Below are 9,618 nucleotides of genomic sequence, written 5' to 3'. Positions count from 1 at the left end.
TTCAGTGATGTCAGGTTGGTGGCTTGAAATTGGCCATGGTGGGAATATTTACACCACAGACACTATCAGGCACTGCAAATTAGGGCTCCCTGCCTCCCTCCACGTCAGCCAGTTGTTACACATTTACGGGCACACTACTGCCTAAGTGTATTCCTAATCATTATGCATTCTTAGTAATATTACATACCAGTTACACAGGCTAATTTAAAGCAAGCACCATTCATGGATTCATTAATATTCTAGCCACACCTATATTTTCTCATGACTACAAAATTGATTTGACAACATTAAAACTCTAGAAACTTAGAGTGAGAAAGGGAACTTAGAGTTTATCTTTCAATTCTCTGAATTTAATAATAATAAAAATAAAAGGCCAGGAATAATTACTTGTGTTGGAGGAGCTCCAGGATTTTACACATCCTTTCTGGGCACTTCTGATACCCACTGGGGTGAGGTGGGGGTGAGTGCAGCTGGCCCAGGCCTGAGAGGCAGCAGCTGGTGGAAAACTCGGTGTGAAGGAGGGCAGAGTGGGAGTTCCCTCCTCTGTGGCTCGGCCGGGGTGTTGGAGAGACGGGGTCCAGGATTCCCGGCTTCTGGGACAGGGTAATGAATTGAAACGTCAACACAGAGCCTTCTCTGAACTCCTGTCTCCGAGGGATTCGTGTAGGAACAACTGAGGATTTGAGATTTCAGGGTTCCCAGGCCGGGGGGGCCGGGGCTTTCTGTAGTTTCCTGCCAGCCTCTCATTCCATCTCTGTCTTGGATGACTGGTTATACTACTCACGGGCCGATGGGGTGTCCCTCTCCCCAGACGGTATCAGGAATGAATTAGCATGTTTCCCTCCTGTAAGTGATCCTCTTTTTGAGTAAACATCCCCTGGGTTTCTGTGATGTGTAACTAATGGAGTGCTAAACTCTCAGGGCTGGTTGGAGACTCAGAGCACACACGTGTTGCCAATCCATCACGCTCCTAATACTAATTAACATAGCAGGGACACGGCAGAGCCACAGATCCTGCGCACACTACCCGGCTTGGGTTACGCTCTCACAACAATCTTGCTATTGACCCAGCGAGAGCACACGTTGGGAAAACGAGCTCTGGCCCCTTCTCCCTGGCTAGACCTGCCCCACCAAATTAAAAAAAAAAAAAAATGTCACTGTGCATCAGTATAACTGAGGTGTCCACTGTCCACTTGGCGGTTTGGCTTCAGGGACAATGGCTGAGTTCAGAGAGTGGTGGGGTAGGGCTCCCCAGCCAGGCCTGACCGGGAATCACACTGCTGTTCGCGCTGCCTGGATCACAGCTCTCAAGGGAGCCCCTCAGGGAGGCTTTCCGTCACTGAGAACTGGCTTACCTGTAGGGTGCAAAGACCATTTATTCCTCGCCTCAAGGTCAGCCAAACAGAAAGGTGTTTCTCTCCTGATTATTAGCTACATGGGCTTACACATTTATCAGAAATCACTGAATTGTACGCTTAATACCTGTGCGTTTAGTGGATATACATTCTCCCTCAAAGAAAAAGTTTTAAAAAGTACCCTTTGCAGCTAGCTACCTGAATGAATCGGGAGTTTCTGAATGTCTTATAGTCAAAACATGGTACAGAAACAGATGCTGAGGTTCACATGATAATAGGCACCCACAGCCCTGCGTGCCAAATCTTGTGGAAATTTTTCTCTAATGGCATTATCCTCATTCATTTAAATGATTATGGGTATAAATGTATTAAGTAGGTTATATGAAAAAATAAAATAAAAGCAAGGGCACGTTCAAAGTCCATTCCCGGTGGAGCCTCACGTTCTAGCAGCAGTTGGCCTATAAAATACTAAAACTTCCTGCTTGAGAGGCCTCCCGTAAGGGGTTATCCAAGGGAAACATGATAAAGTGTTTGTAGTCTGGTGTTGAAATGCTCAGCAAACAAATCCTGCATAATATAGCATCCAACTAAGCCCCCCTTTCCTCAGTTTCCATGATTTAAGGACCACCAGGCTGGGCTGGGCTGGGCTGGGCTGGGCTGGGCTGGGCTGGGCTGGGCTGGGCTGGGCTGGGCTGGGCTGGGCTGGGCTGGGCTGGGCTGGGCTGGGGGAAGTGAAGCCAAGAGGCATTGGGTCCCCACTCCTGTTTCATTCAGGTGGCTCAAAATTTAACCATTTCACACTGGGGCCTTCTAGAATGCTTTCTTTTGTAGAAAGAGTTATCAGGCTAAAATGTGTTTGAAACTCACTTGAGTAAAATGATCTCTCCCAGATCTCAATGTAATATATACATCATTTTATAGCATAACTAGGAGATGTTTGCCTGAGTATGCGCCCATGTGAGATGGTCTGTATTATCTTTCCAGAACCAACAAATCTTTTCATGTTGAAGTATGCCTAACGTGTAATGCAGAAAAAGTTATGTATAATGTAAGATACTGCCATATTTTTAAAACCACATACACTTAATAGTTACATGAAATATAAGTAACTATGCAAAATCTAGAGTATTATAATATTTAAAAATTAGATATGACAAATAGTTCCATAAAAATAAGAAAAGTTTAAACTAGTTTTAAGAGTTGTATTGCATGGAGAGAGAAAGATGACAATGGTTTGTTTGTGTTCCTCCCTGTCTAAATATTTTTTTAAAGATGAGATTGTTGGTAGATGGCTTTTTTCCTCACATAGTCTCAGCCTAGGGATTTGTTTATTTAACTGCCCAACAAGTAGGCCCATCAAGAGAATATTATAACAAACCATCAATAAACCTTAAGAAAAAACACAAATAAATAATGTCACACTGTTCGGCTCAGAAAACATCAGAGGAAGAAGCTAAATGCTCACAATAGAGACAGTAGCCAGCAGTTAAATAAATAAACAATTGGATTAAGAATAGCAGTGTTAGCACGCGACAATCTGATAATTAGCAGATTGTTGATGGCGTTGATCCAGCTGTGGGATTACACTAAAATACAGCTTCATTAACTGCGCTCTGGTTGATAAGGCCCTGATAATTAAATTTATCCTTCCTCTTAAATATTAGCATTATATGGGCTTTCTACGAGATCTCAGTCTGCATGCTCCTATAGTTAAGTACAGAACAAGCAAGATTTGTGCCTGCTAAATATCGATTTTAATGTTTCTTGCAATTTCAGTTCTTTTTTAGATCAGGTAGGATGCCTTTCCCTAACATGGTACGCTCCCGCTTAACTCTCATATAAAGAGTGTTGTTTCATCTGCACGCCCATGACAGACATCGCTAATCCGTCACCCCACTCTTTCCTGCCCAGCCTCAGGATTCTGTTCACAGGGCAGCGCCCCTGGCAGCCACAACCTGGCGCTCCGAGTTGGTACTGGAACAGAAACCCGCTTGCCAGCTTGCTTCTGATCACTGCCACTTTCTGACTCAAGGATCCAGTTGGCCAGTGGGTACTTGCTCTTTGCCGTGATATTACTTCCTACTCATTTTTTGCTTCTTAGAGTACCTGTCAATAGCTCCTCTTTTTACATATCCAGATCCAAAGACAGTCTGGAAGTTTATCTGAAAGGCACAATGTTTGATGGTACTAAAATGAAAAAGAAAAAAAAAATTATTGGATAGACATTTACCTAGTGGGCCTTTCAGTTGCTGCGTCAGAACTGGAAAAACTCCCTGGATATTATGGCTCTAACAGACTACCTGAGCCCCTAGGTCAGTGATTATTAATCTACAATGGGCAGCAAAGTGCCTGGTTCCCACTTCATATCTGTTGCTTCAGCACCTACAGGCGAGATGGCCTGGGTGGTTGTTTTAGGAGGAAGGGGAGCCCAGTATCTCACAGGTGGTTTCCCTCTGTTCCGGGGGTTGAGAACCTCTGCCACTGGGGGCAGGTACAGTATTTGCCCCTTTGGGTGTTGTTGAGCTTAATGGAGAGGCTGCAGTGACAGGATGTTGGGGCCTGGATGCTGAGGGAGTCTAAATGCAGGACTCTTGCTGCCAGGCCTCCATACAACTTAGTACCATGAGAGCTGCTAATAATATATCAGTAGCCGTTAATTTATCACTTATCTATGTAGTGCTACTTGCCAACAATCTATATCCAGATTCTCAAATGTTAGGGATAATAAAAGGCAACACTCATGTAGATGACACTATTTTATACACAAGTCACCTGCGCTCCTGTGTATATACTCTAATGTATTTTGAGATTTCTGCCGTTTTCAAGGACGCTGATTAAGGGAATGGGCTCTGGAGTTAGATTTACCTAGGTTTGAGTTCTAGGAATGCCTCTAATTAATCAGATGTGTGGCATTGAGCAAGTTTCTTTAATTCTTTAAGTCTAAAAAATGGACATAGTGCTGATTCAGAGTGCTGTTTTGAGAAATGAATTAGATAATCTACTCATGCATCTGCCCTAGATGGGTGCTCTATAAATGGAGTAGTGTTTTTATTTTACCCAAATAGCTTGAGTGCTGGTCTGATCTCAGACATTGGCATTCATGATGAATGATACCATATGTTTTAATGTTTTATACTTTTGTTTACTTAGGTTTCCCATCTCCCTCAGAGTGAAGGTCCAGGTTCTCTAGGCTCTGTATGATCTGTCCCGCCCCACCCCTCAAACACTCATTCACCACCACTGTTCCCCCTACTCATTCTGATACAGCTGCATTTGCCACCTCTAGTTCCTTAAACACACCAAGCATATTCCTACCTAAGGGCCTTTGCATTTCCTTGCATTTCAGAGAGAGGGAGGGAGAGGGAGAGAGATAGAAACATCAATGATGAGTCACTGATCATTGACTGCCTCCTGCACGCCCAACACTGGGGATTCAGCCTGAAACCCAAGCATGTGCCCAGGAAAAAGGAACTGAACCACAGTCTCCTGGATCATAGATCAATGCTCAACCTCTGAGCCATGCCAGCTGGGCTATCCATTCATTTATTCAAAAAATATTTATTAATCACCCTCCATGTGCTAATCATTCCTTCCCCACTGTCAAATTCTAAGGGTAATCAATAACAGATAAGTGAGATAGGATATACACTTAGATGATTTCCCTGTAAATCAAGAAGTGTCAGCCTTCAGTAGATCATTGACATATATATCACTCCCACATCATTAGGGAATAAAGTTCCCAGTGTACTGTTAGAATGGCTATCATAGAAAGACAAGAGGTAATGAGTGTTGGCAAGGGTGTGCAAAAAAGAGAACTTTCTGAACTATTAGCGGGAATGTAAATTGGTACAGCCACTATGGAAAAGAGTATGCAGGTTCCTCAGAAATTTTTAAATAAAACTAACATGTAATCCAGCGATCTCACTTCTGGGTATTTAGCCCAAGGAAGTGAAAACAGGATCTGGAAGATAAATCTGTACTCCACATGTACACTGCAGTGCTATTCACAATAGCCGAGACATGGAGACAAGCAAAGTGTCCATCGACAGATGAATGGATAATTTTATATTTTTATTTTTATTTTTATTTATACATGTAATGGAATATTATTTAACCAGGAGAAAGAAGGAAACCTGTCATTTGCAACAGCATGAGTGAACCTTGAGAGCACTATGCTAAGTCAGACAGAGAAAGACAAATAGTGTATGAGCTCACTTACATGTGGAATCTAAAAAAGCCAGACTCATTGAAACAGAGACTAGAATAGTGGTTACCAGGAGCTGGGGGTGGGGGAAATGGGGAAGATGCTGGTCAAAGGGAACAGACCTCCAGTGATAAGGTGGACAAGTTCTGGGGATCTAACAAACAGCATAGTAACTATAATTAATAAAACTGTATTTTATACTTGCAAGTTGTTAAGAAAGTAGATCTTTGATGTTCTCACCACAGAAAAGAAATAGTAATTATGTGACATGATGGGGGTGTAAACTAACCCTATGGTGATAATCATTTTACAATACATAAGTGTATTAAATCAACACATTGTACACCTTAAAGTTACACAACGTTATATGTCAATTATATCTCAATAAAGATGGAAAAAAATAAAATGAAATAATTTTTTAAACAAAATGCCTTGATGGCAATTGTCCTTGAGACCCACTTAACTATTTAAGGCACCTGGATGTAAGCCTTGTGAAAATCACAGTGGATAGCTATGCCAGGGGTTCCCAGTAGCCCAGCATCCACAGTCCACTGCTTTAAGGATTTGAACTTAAGTGTCCTGAAGCCACCGGGCCTGAGCAACCACTTGCCTTCAAAGAGCCCTATAAATGTTTATGTGAGGCCTGTGTCCTGGGGGCAGCAGAGATAACAGGCAGAAGCAGGCGATGATAGGCTTCGCTCCCAGTGGGGCTCCTTTCCTCAAGCACGTTCCCTTGACCCTTCCTGTGTGCCTGTCACGGCACCACCAGCTCTCCCGGAGGCCCCACTGCCTGGCCAGGAGGCCAGGAACATTGAGCGGGGCAAAAGGGGAGCAAGTTTGCAGTCAGGGAGGCTGACCTGCCTTCAGATCCCAGGCTGCTCGGGATCACCTGGCCAAAGAGCGTTCTTCTAGCTGCACCACTTGTCACTTGCCTCTGAGAATGGCACCATCTCCCGGGCACAAAGAGCTGGCCCTGGCACTAACAGCAGACACCTGCCTCCAGAGATCAGCTAAGGGCTTCCCTCTAAAAAGACCACTTTCCCATGCTCCCGAAAACCTAAGATGTTTTTCATTAAGGGACAACCTTTTATTTCACAATTAGAGGTAAGGCTTATAATGCACACCCTTGGCAGAGATAATAACTAATTAAGTACAATACTTGTTATGCGCCAGATATTATTATTCTAAATGTTTCACATACAGTCATTCATTTAATTCTCACGGCAAACCTGTGAGGAAAGTACTGTTACTTTCAACCCCACTGTACACACAAGGAAGCCTGAGCACAGAGGTAGCAAGTAATTTCTCAAGTCACACACCAGCGGGACACCTTTGGACCCAACGATCCCACATCTGGGAATAAATTAAAGCACAGGAATGAAACTCTCTACGTACAAATATATTTGTGGTGGCATTATGTAACACGGGGAAAAGCTGGGAGCACTCTAAAGAGAGTAACAAGCAGAGAAAAGCTAAGTAAACGCATCCATTTACGGTGGGCTTTGGACCCGGCAGCTTGGCCCTACCTAGTACCATAACCACTAGGCCACTCTGCCACCTTCGAAGGAGATGAACTACCTAACTTCACACTACGGTAAACGGCTGATATACAGTGTCTTTCCTGAAAGCAGCTTAGAAACGAGGGAGAAACTAACGTCTGAACGATGACGGACGTGGAGCGGTGGTTAGTATCAGGGCTCGGGCAACACATGGCTCACCTCACGGTCTGGGTGCCCCATTCCTTTCCAGAATCAAACTCTGTGCCTCTCTCTCCTCCTCTTCTTCAAAATCAAAAATAAGCAGGTACTAATCTAGGTACTGACCTCTTCTTTCAGAGGAAATGCTTGTGCTTTTTTCTCCCCCAAAGCCTAGAGCCACAAAAGCCAACCTAAACCAAAACAAAACCCTCTCCCCACTGAGGGTTGGCAAAGGACCTTGTTAATAGCTTTCGGTAGGGACACTGATTGGAAGCCTCAAGCTGTGCTCACCGAGAGCCTAGCAGATCCTCGTGAGTCCAGGCTATGGAGCAGTGCTCCTGAAATGGGCTTCTTCATATTTAAAGCCCCTTGGTCATGCCAGGGGACAGGCCAGGGCAGAGAGCTCAGATAGGACTGACTTGCCTTCTGCAGTGGCCACACACACACACTACCTCCCACCCACCAGGCACCCTCGGCGTAGACTCACGTGCACACACATGCACTTTCTTCTCCAGTTTGCCCCCCTCTTGCCTCCTCTGTGACTCTTACTGTTGAGCTTCTGCTGAGGTGTCTAGGGACACAGGTGAGCCTTCCTCAGCCTCTGCTCCCATATGGACTTGGGTATTTCCCACTTTTACTTTTTTGAAAAAAGCTTCCCTAATTCCTTCTTTAATTTAATATTCTATGATGTGGACAAAGTTATTTGGCACAGAAATCAAGGGCTGTCTTGGATTAAGAATTGCAGACTCTTGGCATTTCCAGTTTTACATTCATGGTCCCCACTCCCCATGAGCAATCGTGACAATCGGGACATGTGGACACGTGCAATTTTTCTGGGGCCCCAACTGGAGTCACACTCATTGCATGGCCGGTGTGAGCCCCTTATTTATACTGAGCAAGCCTACTAAGTGCCCAGTGTGACACCTCAGCTCAGCTGAGTAGCTCTCGTCCCTAAATCTGGAGTGCATTTTATGGAAAAAGGAACGACACCGAGACCTAGGGCTCACGAGAAGGTCTTGGAATGTATCAGCAGAATGTCATGGGTCAGCCTGCTCTCTATTAGAAAGAAACCAGGACATACATCCTGAACCTGGGTGGGGATGCAGGAATGGATCTGCGAGCTGTGTTCACAGTACAGTTTTCATGGATCAGCCAGTAGGTCAGCATGTGGATGACGTAGTACCCACCCCCCACCCCCCCCACACAAATCAGCAATAGTGCCCCAACCAAAGGACTCAGAAAAGCTACAGTCCCCATCTCCTCCTCTGCAAACTTGTGGGATCAGCAAAGAAAAGGCAGCAGACAGAAAAAAGGAAGTGAAAGCTGACGACAAGGACTAACTCCTTGTCTGTGAGGGGGAAAGGTTTGAGGTAGCTCAAGGCACAGGTGTGTGTCAGTCATGAGTGAATGTCCCAGCTCTGTCGTTACTGGTCTTATTGCCTCCCTGAGCCTCAGTTTCCCTTTCTGAAACGAGAATAGTAACTGTGCCTTTCTCTTGAAGTGCTTACGAAGACTCGACGAGAAGATCGGTGTGAACCGTTTGGCACAGTACCTGGCAGCTAGGAAGTGCTTAATTAACAGCAGACAGGGTTTCTACTATTTTACTCTGCTAGAGAAAGATGGGAATTGGACGTTTCTGGCTGCATGAAGCACCACTTTCTCCTTCATGCCTCCCAGGCCCCACTCTGTGGGACTGGAGTGGCCCTTGGCCCATCCTCCAACCCTGTGGAATAGCCAGGACCTACCTGCGGGTCTCGGATAACCTCACTTTGCTGGAAGAGAATCAGAGAGGCGGGGACAGCCCATCTGGTCAGACTGCTCACTAATAAAAGCCAGGGCGCTGCAGAAGAAAGAGACAACTTTGCAGAAATGTGAGGGGACCCCCTGCTGTGATGGACAAAACATCTGTTGGCTCCATCTTGCAAATTTGGGAATGTTGGGTCTGCGCTGTTTGTTCTGACAGCATTAGATGGAATGCTGTTTCTGTGCTCACACAGGGTGTTCTTTTCAACTCCAAATGTAAACACTTAGCTCCAAGAATGGAAGAAATACAGAGTTGCAGGGGCAAGCAATCACTTGGTGTTTCTTTTCTCTTTTTTTTCACTGAGGTAAAAGTGGCACATAACATTATATTAGTTTCTACTTGGTGTTTCTTTAAGGGATTCCTGGGTTGGGACTACTTGAGGGTAAGTTAACTCTTGATCAACACCCAGTATAGGCCCTGCTTGAGTGGGTAGTTCATTTGGTTAGAGCCTTGTCCCAATACACCAAGGTTGCGAGTCCAATCTCCCGTCAAATTGATCTTTCTCTTTCTCTCTCATCAATCAATCAATAATTTTTTAAAAACAACAACAATATAGCT

The sequence above is a fragment of the Miniopterus schreibersii genome, assembly GCF_964146895.1.
Source record: "Miniopterus schreibersii genome assembly, chromosome: 11".
Lineage (NCBI taxonomy): Eukaryota > Metazoa > Chordata > Mammalia > Chiroptera > Miniopteridae > Miniopterus > Miniopterus schreibersii.
The sequence above is the reverse complement of the archived record's forward strand: the minus strand, read 5'-3'. Positions refer to the sequence as shown.